This window comes from Mandrillus leucophaeus, unplaced genomic scaffold (assembly GCF_000951045.1).
Source record: "Mandrillus leucophaeus isolate KB7577 unplaced genomic scaffold, Mleu.le_1.0 Scaffold511, whole genome shotgun sequence".
Lineage (NCBI taxonomy): Eukaryota > Metazoa > Chordata > Mammalia > Primates > Cercopithecidae > Mandrillus > Mandrillus leucophaeus.
In genome coordinates this window covers 405,305-419,146 of record NW_012105487.1, presented here as the reverse complement: position 1 = coordinate 419,146, position 13,842 = coordinate 405,305, and the positions used below count along the sequence as shown (strand labels likewise).

The 13,842-nt window shown below is 36.5% G+C and overlaps 1 protein-coding gene and 1 pseudogene across 3 annotated transcripts in view; one reads left to right on the top strand and one right to left on the bottom strand.

Annotated features, from left to right (window-relative positions):
- LOC105551239 (glypican-6) overlaps window positions 1–13,842 on the top strand; it is a 1,217,642-nt gene that overhangs the window by 799,694 nt on the left and 404,106 nt on the right. The window lies entirely within an intron of this gene.
- LOC105551238 lies at window positions 2,934–4,520 on the bottom strand (annotated as a pseudogene). The gene has a single exon (XR_001007838.1). The product of XR_001007838.1 is annotated as a phosphorylated adapter RNA export protein pseudogene (transcript).

Genomic DNA, 13,842 nt, shown 5'->3' with positions numbered 1-13,842 from the left:
CCAGGAAATTATCCATTTCTTCTAGGTTTTCTAGTTTATTTGCGTAGAGGTGTTTATAATTCTTGTGCATTTTATGGCACAATGAAAAGTACCCCAAGAAAATCAAGACAGAACCAAAATAGATTGGTGAATTCACAAGTTACATGTTACATACATGAATGAAAATACAGTTCATTTCATTGAAATCTATAATGTATTGAGTCAAAGTAAAAGAACCATCAAAAAGAATCTGCACCAGATGGAGTTAAACAGTCACAGAAGATTTTGTTCAAGACTATTGCAATGGGAGAGAGAGACTATTGCAGTACAGGGGAAAAAAATAAACTCAACTCCGCTGAAAAAAAGGCTGGAGATGTTTTAGCATTGGAGTAAACTATTGGAAAAGTGCTGGAGAAGATTAAGACGGAGGTTGGTCAATGTGATTAAGCCACATGTGTTCGCTAATTGGTGCTTGTTAAAGTTACACTCCTACGCTCACATAGAGACTGGAAGATAGGGTCCCTATCTTATTGATTATTTTTCAAACAGTTGGCTCCCAGTTCCTTGAGAATAATATTCCTGAGTTGTAAAGGTGAAAAGAGGCTTGCAGAAGATTTACATCTCAAGGAGGCAGAGAAAGAATTTACAACTTTTCTAAGGTAAATGCACTACGAAAAGAGAAGTCAGAGCCTGTAGTTAGAAAGAAACCTGTCTAAAATTTAGTCAAGCAGAAGGAACCATGGGGGTGCTGCCATGTTAGTCAATACCCCCATGAAACTTGGTCAGCTTAATCTTCCGGAATTGTGTTAACACAGTTAAATGGATCAAAACCTATCAGCCAAAGAATATTTAATTAGTTTTTCTATGCCTACTGATCATGCAGCTGGGAGGAAGAACATAACAGATAAATGTATTGGCATAAGTTATTAGATTATCTCAATATTGACCTAGATTTATCTTAATTTATTCTAGAAATTAATCCACTTTTTCTTTGCCAGAACATTTCCTTATGACACATGAATTATCAATATATTAAAGAGATACACTTAAAGTAGGGATATAAAAGCAAAGGGAATTACAGCATTAAATGTTTGATTAAAATTAAATGTCAGGAATCCTGAATTATGTTGACAGTTCCATGTTTCAGTGTATATTCAGAAGGTGAAAAAAAAATCTCACTGTCTTGAAATATGTAAAATGTTAAAATTTTAGCAAAAGATTTTTGCCTATAATTAGTAGCAGCCCTGAAGGGGGCACAAAGATCTCAAAAAAAGTTAGTAGAGTTTGACCCTAAGTTATCTCAGTTGAGTTGAAAATATCCTACTGAAGCCTGAAAAAGGGAAAGGGCCAATTACAAAGTACTTTAATTTCTCCGAAATGGCTTTTGCAAAGCACTAATGAAAAATCCTTTTCTATGGACATTTGATAGGATCCTGCTATTGTTCAGATTCAGACAGTTAAAATAAATCAAGAGTCACACAGTCATCTTGAAAGAGGCAAAAATTGACCAAGGAAAAGTGAATAATTCGCATCTAACTGTGAATGAAAATAGTCTGAAGGCACAGCTAACTAAGCCACGTGCTCCTTTTCCAGTGTCATGGTCAATAACAAGTCTCAGGTAGGAGCGTGGCGTGTGCTTTCTCCAATGTTGGCAACTCCAGTCAATAAAGTGTAATTGGAACCTGCCAAGAAGGTAGTGTGTCAAAGGTGTAGTTAAGCAGAAACTTAGATGCTGAACTGTTTGTGTAAAAATTGAGCACATAGTCTAATTATAAGTTTAAGAACTTTAAAAAGTTTGAACATTGTAAATCAGCCCTGTGAATGATGCACGCTGCTGGAACATGACAGCTGCATCAATAGAGCTCAGTCAGAATAGAGGAAAAAGTGTCAAAATCACAAGAGGTGCACTGCTCTTAGCAAATAATTAAAGGGAGGATTGAGAGAGATGGGCTGTGTGTCTTTGAGTGGGATAAGCAAAAAGGTTAAAATATCATTTTAATTTATCTCCTTAAAAGACACACAAGTGAAAAACAAGACCTTTTTTGTTAAGTCAATAAATAGGAGTTTGATTACCTTATGCTTGTTAGGCATTTTGATCTACCATCATACAGCCTACTATTTAAACTTTCTTGACACTCAAGAAAAGATTCTATGATATTACAAACAGAATGGAGGCAAGATACACAGTCCACTTTACTGTTGATTGGATAAGTAGAGTGTGGAGTAAAAGTTCAATCAGTTCTAATGACCATAGACATTTTGGTAATTATAATTGCCCCTCAATGTGACTCCAAATTCAGAGACTTCAAGAGGCTCACTGCATGCCTTTCTCTGGCAGTCTCACTTTTGAAATTGAAAAGAAGGTTAAATCTGCATATCTGAGCTCTGCCCTGCTCTGAGAACCAATTGATTTCCCTTGGTAGATGTGTCATTCAAAAACCATATTTTACTGCTAATAGTACATAATCAAAGATACAGAGAAATTAATGAACTAGTTTCTTAGTAGAATAAAATAAAGTATTGCTTAGGATCACCTTCATACATATAACTTAGCATTTCATTGGCAAAATTGCTTTACTCATTCCAATACTTCCATAGAGTAATCTCGATTTTCCTTAGCATCATTTTGTTGTTAGATTGAACCCTGGTCTATTGTGAATGCTGCTTTGGAGAGGAAATTTTTATCTATACCACAAATTAATTTGGCACATATTCATGTAGGGAAAGCAAAAAGTAAGTTGTCTGCACATTATTCTTTTATTTGCATCTTGATCCATTGCAGGAAATTAAAGATATAATCACATGGTATACTAGACAGACAGTATCAAGGACCAGCTTACTGGATGATACTTAACAATGTCTGAATGCTGTGATGTGACCAACCAGTCACCACTCCAGTACAGGCCCTCCATCCCGTTTTGGTTTTTGTGTGTGTGTGTGTTTGTTTGCATTTGTAACAGCTTAATAATTTATATGTCCCATTACGATTTTAATGGAATGTTTTAAAGCCAAGGCATAATTCACTGCAAAGATAAACTTGAAAAAGCAAACAAACTTTCAAATAGTATGTTATGACCTAGACAAAACTGATTATCAACTAGTAATACTCATAATTAGCACATGCAACACAATGAGAAATTAAATCCTGTGCTATATACTCTTAAGTATTGCCAGACATGAGACATCCTTAAATGTTCTATCAATTGCATTCCTTTCTGCACATACACTATTTTAAACAAGAAAACAATTTTCTTTCCTCCAGATTCATGTTTACCAGTGCAAAACGGTGCAATCTCAGTAAAAATGGTTTATTACAATGTTATTTTAGAAAAGCTTAGTCCTCAAACTGTCAAAAATGTACTTAAAAAGTGTCCAAATCTTGAGAATGATCAACTTCAATGGCTTCCTCTGAATCCAACTTGGCTTCTCCATGTCCTTCCTGTGACTCATCAAGAGAGGCCAAGGCCTCATTTGTGTCACTTGCAAAAGTTTCCTGTGATGTGTCATCATCTTCTTGAAAATTTAGACTTTTAATAGCTTGTTTGATCTTTTTTCCCAACACTTGTGTTCTCCTTTTCCTAGCAGCTTTTTAATTTTCATATTCCTTTTGGCTTTCAATGTAGAAAATGTCCTTAATTTGTTCCTCGCTGATACTAGGAATGTTTTTCAAGAGATTCAGAAAAACTCCCCCTGGTGTTCTTCTTCGACTACCATTCATTATAAAGAGACCACCATTTTGTTCATCTTCAGCAGTTTTCCATCAGAAGTTCAATTGCCTTTTTGTTCCCAGTAATCCTCACTACTCGAGCTATCAGGTCTTTCTTTGGTTCCTGTAACCTGAATGAAATTTCATCAGCCACTTTCTCTTGAGAATCTTCCTCTGTGATCTCATATCGACCTTTATAGTTCATTTCTGGTCTGTTCCCCAGCCTGTCTTTGACAAGTCATTTCCTTTTGAGATGACTTTGCCCGTTTTCCTCTTCCTTTGATCCCATTTTTTTTTGCCACCGTGCATATATTCATCTAGTTCCTTGTCTAGACCTTTTATATGTTTTTGAGATTCCCTCCTAAGTTTCTTAGCAAGCAAATAATCGCAGGTCTCGGATTGTCTGCTTCTGTCAATAGTGCCCTCCATTCCCAAGATACCAAGTTCAGTGGCCACTGCGTCTTGATTCTGTTCCTGCAGCACAGCACCCCGTATGTTGTTAATCTTCTTTCCTCCAGCAACAGGTGGTTTCTGACTGCTCTGGCCAAACGGAAAAGGCTCTGGTTTGGGAGGAGGGTTAAAACATTTCTGTCGTTTGCGTTTCCAAAGACAGCTATCATCATCTGAATCAGAAAAACTCTCTTCACTTGAATCCACACTTTCAACAGCTCGATAATGTGATACATGGAGTTGCTGTGTTCTGGAAGGCCCTCATAGCACTGTGGCCACCTAGCACTTTCGCCAATTGCAGCGGCCTGTCGCTGGGTGCTACCGTCATGTCGGAATCCGAGTGTGAAAGGTGCCCATCTTCCATGTCGCCGACCTCCAACGCCATCTTCCCGCTGTGCCCCTCCATCCCATTTTCATGTCTGAAAATTCAAGGGCTGGATTGGCAAATTGACAAACAGCACTTGGAGCATATTGGAGAATGTAGATGTTTTAATTGGACTTAATTAATTCTTTTAAGATTAAAGAACACAAACCTCATAATGAAATGACTGGTTTTTAATGCTTTTTTCAAAATTATTTACTGTTTCCTTTTACCAGATTTATCAATAAAGAAAATCCAATGTTAAGTTTTCAATGAAAACTCTGTATGTACAGTTTGACTTCTTACTATGTCACAATGTAAAATGCTAGGAAGGTTAAAATCAGACTTAAGATTTGTTACAATGCATTGCATGATGACCTGTAGCTCTTTAAATCTGAATAGACAGGCAGGCACAGTGGCTCGTACCTGTAATCCCAGCATTTTGGGAGGCCAAGGCAGGCAGATCGCTTGAAGTCAGGAGTTTTAGACCATCCTGGCCAACATGATGAAACACTCTCTCTCGTAAAAATACAAAAATTAGCTGGGCGTGGTGGTGGGTACCTGAAATCCCAGCTACTTGGGAGGCTGAGGCAGGATAATTGCTTAAACCCCAGGGGGAGGGGGAGGGGGAGGTTGCAGTGAGCCAAGATTGCACCACTGCACTCCAGCCTGGGCAACAGAGAGAGACACCATCCCCCACCCCCCAAAACAATCTGAATAGACATCAGGTCCACATGGACTAATAACTCCTTGAGTCCAATTAGAAAGAAAGAATAAATTGGGATTTAAGGAGGTACGGGAAATGACATTGGAATTTCAACAACATGAAATTTATTTTTCTTAAGATTAATCTATATACATAATATATTCTTCCCCTCAGTTTTAGAAAGCCAATTTGTAGAACTACATCCCAGTTTGTTTGGATTTTATTTTGTCAATTGATATCATAGTTTTCCAGGCCTCCATTGATAATCCCTGTAGAGAGTTCTGCAATAGTCTGCATAAAAAAGTAGCCTCTTTGAAATCCAGATATTTCTTGAATTCTAGACTCATTGTCCAGGCTGAGTACTTATTCAAGTCTTTTAGCCTCTCTCTTCTTTAAAAGGTACAACACAGGGTCCCTATATGCTGGCTCTTTCCAAGTTTGGAAACTTGCATGTAGTGACATTGTGTGAAGAAAAAACATGTCAGAAGACATGAGCTGTTTCTTTAGTTGCACAACTACTGATCAGTCACATGACATCAACAAGCCACTTTAGTTGCTAGGGCTCAATTTTCTCATGCCTTGATTCTGTACTTTTTGCAGTGAGACTGTATTCTAAAGCGTTGCCCAAAATATGCCCCTACAAAAATGAGCCCTAGAATATTAAACATGTTTATTATTTTATTCCCATCCCGTTCCATCTGGCTTATCTCCTTCTGCCTCTTCTGATGCCATTTTCTCAAGGAGAACTGCATATTTTCTCAAGATATATCATTTTCTGAGGGCATGATTTATTTCTGATAAGTGTCTAAATTAGATCAGTTATTTTTTCAATAATCTTTAATACTCTCTGCTTTAAAAAAAGACTTATTATGCTGAGTACTTTGATTTAGAAATGCAAAAGATATTGAAACTCTTTCTTTCCTAAGGGTAAAAATGATACTAACCACCCACTTGTTTATGGGCTCTAGTTAATAGCTACAGTAAATGAACATGACAGATAGGAACAAATTTCAGTGTTTTGAGATTTTTATATAGGCAAAGCTGGCATGTTAAGCCAGAATCCCCATTAAACTATTCCATGTCACGCACATACTCCTCAAAAACAAAAATGTATGTTTTTTTGAGTATATTCAAATGATGCTTTTCCGTGGAAGGGCCATGTATGCAAAGTGACCCCCAAATCCTGAAGGAACTGAGGAACCAAAGAAGGAGGCAGACAGATTCAGTTTGTCGATATTGGGTGATGTATTGAGGGAACTTAAAGACAGAACCGTGGCCTTGGATAGCAGCAAGACAGGCAGATCCCCACACTGCTGCTCCTCAGACCCAAGGCTTATACAGCTCCAGGAAAGCAGATGTGCTCTTCAGCAAGACAATTAAAGGCAACCTTCCAGAACAGGCAAGAATGTGGTATGTGTCATAGCCTGTACTTTGTATGACAGCATCAAGGTTGCTTTGTTCTTATGTCAGTTGAAGTAAACGTTAATAAAGTAAAAACCAGGAGGCAGTCATGAGGCTAATCAGAAGTCAACATGGCAGATTAGCATTCAAAGTGGAGTCATTTTTGCCTTCACTGGTGCTGACATTGAAATGGGTCAAACCACCGAGTTTTATTCTAGGCACCACCAGTTACAAGTTGCATGACTTTGGACAAGGTATTTGGCCTTTCTCATTTCCATTTCCAGAGATGAAATGGATCTCAAGGGGCATTTTAAGGAGTAGTTTCAAGTTTTAAAGGAGATTAAATATATTAAAGTTTTTCAAGAACTGCAAAGTACTGTATAAAGAACTATTACTGTTTGTGTTTATGTCAGTAATTGGACTTATTTATTCTTTATGTTGGCATGAGAAATTTTCCTTCTCTTGTTTTCCATTTTCTGGGAAAAAAATAAAAATAAACAAAACACCTTCCTTGAATCTTAGTTCCTTCCTTAGTCTCTGTGCTATTTCTCTGCATAACTTGCAAACTGATTTGTAAAGCAATAGACCTCAAATATTAATTTAAAATTCTCCAAAATGATCTCCTAAATCTTAGATCCAGTCACCTTCCTTCAAATTCCTGAAATCCGTCTCATGTCATCTGACACGAGCAGTTATAACACTCTTGAAGTTCCTCCCCTGACTTTCATTAATCTGAAACTAAGTACTCAGATCACTCATTCATTCATTCAAACACTCATCCAACCAGTGATTCAACACATATTTATTTATCCCTTACTGTGGTTAGGCACTGTTGGGAAGCACTAGAAATAAAGCAGTGAACAGTGAACACAGCAGGAGAAATCCCTGCCCTCATGGAGCTTATAGTCCCTGTGGGAGACAGACAGTAAACACATAGATATTGATAGATATTGCGTGACTAGCGTTCTTGCATGCTGCCCATGGGTGACACACTGTTGCTGCTGCTAACCATGGACAACATCTGAATGGTAATACCAAGATAAGAGCCCTCAGGAATGCATCAAGTCTCACTGTCCCCTCTTCTTTCCTACTGCCCTAAAGTGAACATTATGTGTTGTTTGGTCTTTGTCATCCTTTTGCCCCTTTAAGTCTTTTTAGCGGTTTATTTTTTTAATTAAAAACAATTTCCATTGCTAGATTAAACCATTATGACCTATCAGTATGCTTATGTCCTCTGTTTGAGAAACTGGACTTCTAGTCCATTGGAAGTACTAGCTCTTTACACTGTGGTTTCATTCCTGAAAAATGTTGCCAATAACTTATGTATAAGTTGTCTATTTTTTATTGTTTACAGGGACATTTCTTTTTTCTACATGTGAATCTAACATGCATTTTTAAGGAAAAAATTCAGATAATATATGCATAAAAATCACTTAAAAAATGAAAGAAAATTTATTGATAATACCATCCCCCCAAACAAAGCATCTATTTTTATTTTTCTGGACTCACTTTATGTATTTGTCAATATTCATTCCACAATCTCATAAATATTTTTTCTAGTCCTGGTAAATTATAACAGCATTCAATTTCTTGTTCCTCTGTTCTGCCTTCCACATTTTAACAGGAATTTTCTTCTCAAACGCAGCACATTTTCACATCTCTCACACATGCTCACATGGTCACAATCATCCTGAAGCCTTCAATGACTCTGAACTTTGTAATTGCACAGAAAACATTGAGAATCTGTCTCTTCAGGAAGTAACCAAAATTAGAATTAGGGGCAGAGATCCAGTATAATCATCTTCATATTTTTTGTTTATGTCCTCCCTAAAATAAATTTGAAACTCTGTATACACTCCTCAACAAAGTTTATGTTGTTGTCTAAAATTTTTATCGTAAGTTTAAATAGATGCCAGTAATCCCAGCACTTTGGGAGGCTGAGGTGGGTGGATCACTTGAGGTTGGGAGTTTGACACCAACCTAGCCAACATGACTGGTGAAACCCTGTCTCTATTAAAAATACAAAAATTAGCCAGGTGTGGTGGTGCACACCTGTAGTGCCAGGTACTCGGGAGACTGAGGCAGGAGAATCGCCTGAACCCAGGAAGCAGAGGTTGCAGTGAGCCAAGATCATGCTGCTGAACTCCAGCCTGGGTGACAGAGCGAGACTAGGTCTCTAAATAAATGAATAAATAAATAGTTGCAAAGGATACATTTGGTGCCACATTGTAAATATTGACAGTTAAGACAACATTACATTGCTCTTATAAACACTTTCAGTGAACTAAATTTCTCTTCAATTTGCAATCCATTATTATCCATTTAAAAAGACATAAGCAAGTTCTTCTTTAACGGTTGTTTTCCTTTTTCCTGAACTTGTATTTCCATTATAGTTCCCCTACAGAAATTTATGCTAATATAATACAAATTTATGCTTTGAAAAATTTAATAACCACCCTATCATTTCTGCAAACACATGTGTATAATTAAATTAATTTTCTGTTTAATTTCCATGATTGTAAGGCTCCAAGTGCTAAGATATTCCTTCAGATTGAGTTATCATTACAATTATTATTGATATTAAATGGATCAAAACTATGAAACTAAATTTTTTGATAATTAAAACTTAAGAGTAAAGTTTTGTTACAAATTCTTTCCTTAATGAAACCATAGGATTTTCCCCCTAATAGGTGGATAAATCTTTGGGTGAATATTACTTATGGACAGAGTCCTACTTCTTTTTGTGTGTATATGGTATGTATTGAAACACATTATTCAAGTAAATGGTTTGCTTGGAATAAAAGGAATATCGTTATAGGAAAGTCACTCAATTCATTGAACATCTTCCAAACTGTAAGTCAAAAATAATATAGTAGCAGACCTGCTTGCAAAGGATCTTGGGTATTAGAATAATTTGTTTCTCTCCATGCATAATCATGTTTTGAATTGTTCCTAGCATCCCACTCCAGTTTCTGTCCTCAGCTACTTAAATGCTGGCATTATGCACCATGTGACATTTAGGATAGGTGAGAATAATGTCCTTTTTGTGACTTGTAAGAAGTTGGCAGTGAAATAGATGACCTTGGCAGTGGGCTCAGTCTTAGATCAATTTTAGGAAATAATTCACCTAAGGTGTAGAAATTACCTCTGTACATGTGCCCCTAAGAAAACCCTCCTGTGTCCTGCTTAAGGCCATGGCCCTAGATAATAGGAGAACAGAACTATATGTCTATATTTAAAAACTGGATAGTGGCCTGAGGTCTACCACCTGTGGGCAGAGAATGGAAATGGGACTCAGGAAGGCTCTCCAGAGAGTCATGTATGTTTAATGAAGTTTGATATAGAAGAAAGTACCATTTTTCCAGTACAGGTCTGCATGATCTTGCTGCTGAGGCTCGGCACATATTACTCAAGTATTCATGACCAAAAGCCTAGGAATTCAGTTGGCATTGCCGTTGGAGTTGTTATTACATACTCTGACCAGAAATTTCAGAAAAAATAAAGCTCTATAGATTATAGTCTCCTCGATTCATTTTCCCTGTAGCACAGTAAACAGTGTTTGAATCATTTAAAATACCTTCAAAGCCTGCAAAAACAAACCCAAATTGAATATGAAATAATCTATGCTTATTATGAGAGAAAATGTATTTTCTGTTAGTCAAGTACATTATGCTAACATGGCTTTCCTGATGAAGTCTGGGGAAAAAAATGTTGAAAAAGTAAATGCCAGTGAAAATTATAAACCCCTCATAAAACTTCCTTCAAAAAGGACTTGAAAATATTAATTTAATTGTTCCTCCTAAATGTGATAAGTATATTTAATATTCCTTTACTTTAGACAGACATTAACATCAGAAGGCCAAGGGTAATGAAAATGCTGACTAAAAGACTGTAAAATCACATTTTTACTGTATTGAAGCTTTTCTCTATTAACAAAGTGGTATTCCTGTAGAAGGTGAATTAACTCTTTCAACTTGCAGGCGTTTAATTTAGTATCCTGAAAGACACACTTTATAATATGCAAAATGTTTAATTACCAAAGGACTCTACTTATGTGGGTGAGGGGATAATTCTTTTGGTGTTAGCACTTTTATGGCAATATGCAATAAACTCTGATTTTGTTACTAGATTTCTATACCATCTGAACTATTTAACATTAGTGTCTGTGCACAGCAAATTTCTTGGGAATCCATAAATTATATTTTTTAGTAATTATACTAATTACTTCATACATAAGGCAATGTAGGAAGTATCCTTAGAACTCAGTAAAATTATTCTTAATATTTTTATTTAAGCTTTGACCTAAAACTTAATCAGTGGCTTTATATAATTCTTTTTAGATACAGAAATCAATGGTGGATGATGTTCCTAGAATTTTCACTGTGAATTGAAATAAGTCTACTAGGATTTTTCACAGGAAAATGGGATCATGGATGATATATCCTTAACATGGTCTCATTGGCTACAGTAGAAATGGACAAGAGCACCATATCTGAAACACCTACAAATGATATTAAAGTTTTCTAAAATGTTTTTGTGCCAAATAAGTCATTGATAACATAAAATCACATCTATTGATATACTATCATGATATGCTAAAAAGCATTCTCATTTACCTTCAGAATTTTTTCCTTTTCACTAAAGGAGGAAAGCATCAGTGCCATGGAATTCAGGGGGGATTTTCAGGGAAAAATTTTAGCGAAGTTGGAGGGGATGTCAGGAAAAATTTAGTCACTATTTATATTTTATCATTCTTTTAAGTAATTACTGTAAGTAACACTGCTTTCCTATATATCAAATGGTTTATAATTTACAAATGAGACTGGTGTCATCCTTCAAAGTAAACCCCTTCCAAAACTAAAAATTTATTCAAGCAACCATGCATTATTTGGGGAAACTATATTTTATGTTGCCTTGACACAAGAAAATTAGGAACATTATTTTTGTATCAACCTGCTACAAATTGCCCCCCTGATTTATTTTAAGAAAATGTGCTTTTGTTGGTATATTCTCCCCTCCCTCACCCATCCCCAGAACTCTTGGAATACTGAAAATACTGAAAGGCACCACATGCCCAGTAATCCTACGTAAACTTTTATTATGTTGTTCTTGGAATATGTTTACCTAAGATAAAAATAAAGACATGTTAAATCAGTCAAGAGTCCAAGGATACTGAATTCCTCCATGTTCCCAATATTCCACTTTGAGTTTCTTTCCCTGTTCTCCTGGCATTTGCAGCAGTGTGAATTCCCTATGGTGTCCTTCCCACTAGCCTATTATTCGTGAAATCAGTTCTGCACTAGCTCTGTTTTACAGCCATTCATTCAAACAAATTCTTACCTGTTATTCTTCTGCTGTGAATCTTGCTCCCTGGTAACTTTGAAATCCACTATTCATTTTCATTTTAGCACCTCAAGCAGTGCCAGCACATGATGATAAACATTAAATATTTTTTGAATGAACTTGAAATAAATTCAGTCATAGCCATCTATTCCATTAAAACTGGAAAAGAGGCAATAAAAACATTTTTTCTTGGTGCAGTGCTATCTCTTTTTCCCCTCTCAAAGACCACTGTCTTACTTCTCTTTGTCCTTTAAATTTATTATTTTCGAAGGGTAGAGACACCACTGGCCTCTCGAGAAGGATCTCTACCCAGTCAGATTCTTCATGCCCGTGGAAGTTTCCAAGTAATGTTCCCTTCTTTGCTAAGGACAGTCCATGGCTTAATTGTCAGCCAACTGATTAGAGCATTACCAAACTAGTGTATAATCTCCCCTAAACTGATATTTCTCTTATTTTTTTTTTCTCCTTCTTTGAGGCTTTTCAGAAAAGGTCCATGCTGGTACTTTGCAGAGTGAAGTTGAGAGTGGGCATTATTCATGGAATCCCACTGTTGCTTTGAGCCAGGAAGACTTTCTCATAGGGCTCATCAGGAATTAGAATCACTGATGTGAATCCATATGTGTGCTAACAACTAGGTGGTCTATAAACTAGATAGCATTAATGTAACTGGCAGGAAGCCATCATTGTGCATAGAGTGGCGATTGATTAATCGATTGATCAATCAATAAACAATACTAGCACGAATTTGATATTTATGTTTTGTACATCCAGAATTACCAAAGCACCACAATATGTTGTGTCTGTCTATGATCCTGTGTGTATAGGACATATTTTAACATTATTCACCTGTTACCATATGCCAGCTACTTATAGTAGGTGTTCAAAGCTGTACATGTTCCTGAGAGAGTGATTGATTTGGTTTTATATTCTTGAAAATGGCACATCCCTGTACTTTAAAGGCAGATTGTGTGTATTTCAAAGCAGTTCCATTATAAGTATGTAAATATTCCTGTACAGAGGCTAGAAATTCATAGCTTTTACCAAAGTGAATTCTCACTTCAGTGACTCATATTTAAACTCACTGCTAAAATGTTTCTTCTAAATGAAGTAATATTTAAGCTATAATTTCTAGCTGAGGAAGACAACTATTTCCTGATGAGACACTTAGGGATCTTGTTTTACATTCCGCGTGCACATACTGAAAATTCACATTTGAGTAAAGTTCGGAATGTCAAGCGCACTGCCCAAATAAAAGGCAAATCCTCATAATGGTACAGCAAGGTAAAATTTAAATGATGTGTTCGACTGGGTAAACACATTAGAAAGCTGTCTGAAATATGTATTTAACTAGTAGAAAGAGCTATTGTATTCTAATGAATGAAAAATATCCATTTTTGTGTGTGCATTTGTGTGTGTGTGTGTGTGTATATATATATATATGTCTGTGTATACTTTAAATGCTAAATTTGGAAATATTCCAATCTTTCAAATGATTGATAACATATATTTACTGACTTGTATGGCAGTTTTATTTACGTGTTTTTGTTTTTTGCTTTTTTTTTTTTTTTTTCCTGAGATGGAGTTTTGCTCTTGTTGCCCAGGCTGGAGTGCTATGGCACCATCTCAGCTCACCACAACCTCCACCTCCCAGGTTCAGGCGATTATCCTGCCTCAGCCTCCCGAGTAGCTGGGATTACAGGCATGTGCCACCACGCCTGGCTAATTTTGTATTTGTAGTGGAGACGGGGTTTCTCCATGTTGGTCAGGCTGGTCTCGAATGCCTGACCTCAGGTGATCTGCCCAGCTTGGCCTCCCAAAGTGCTGGGATTACAGGCATGAGCCACTGCACCTGGCCTTATGTTTTCAGGAATGAAATTAAATGTAGAAACTGAATCT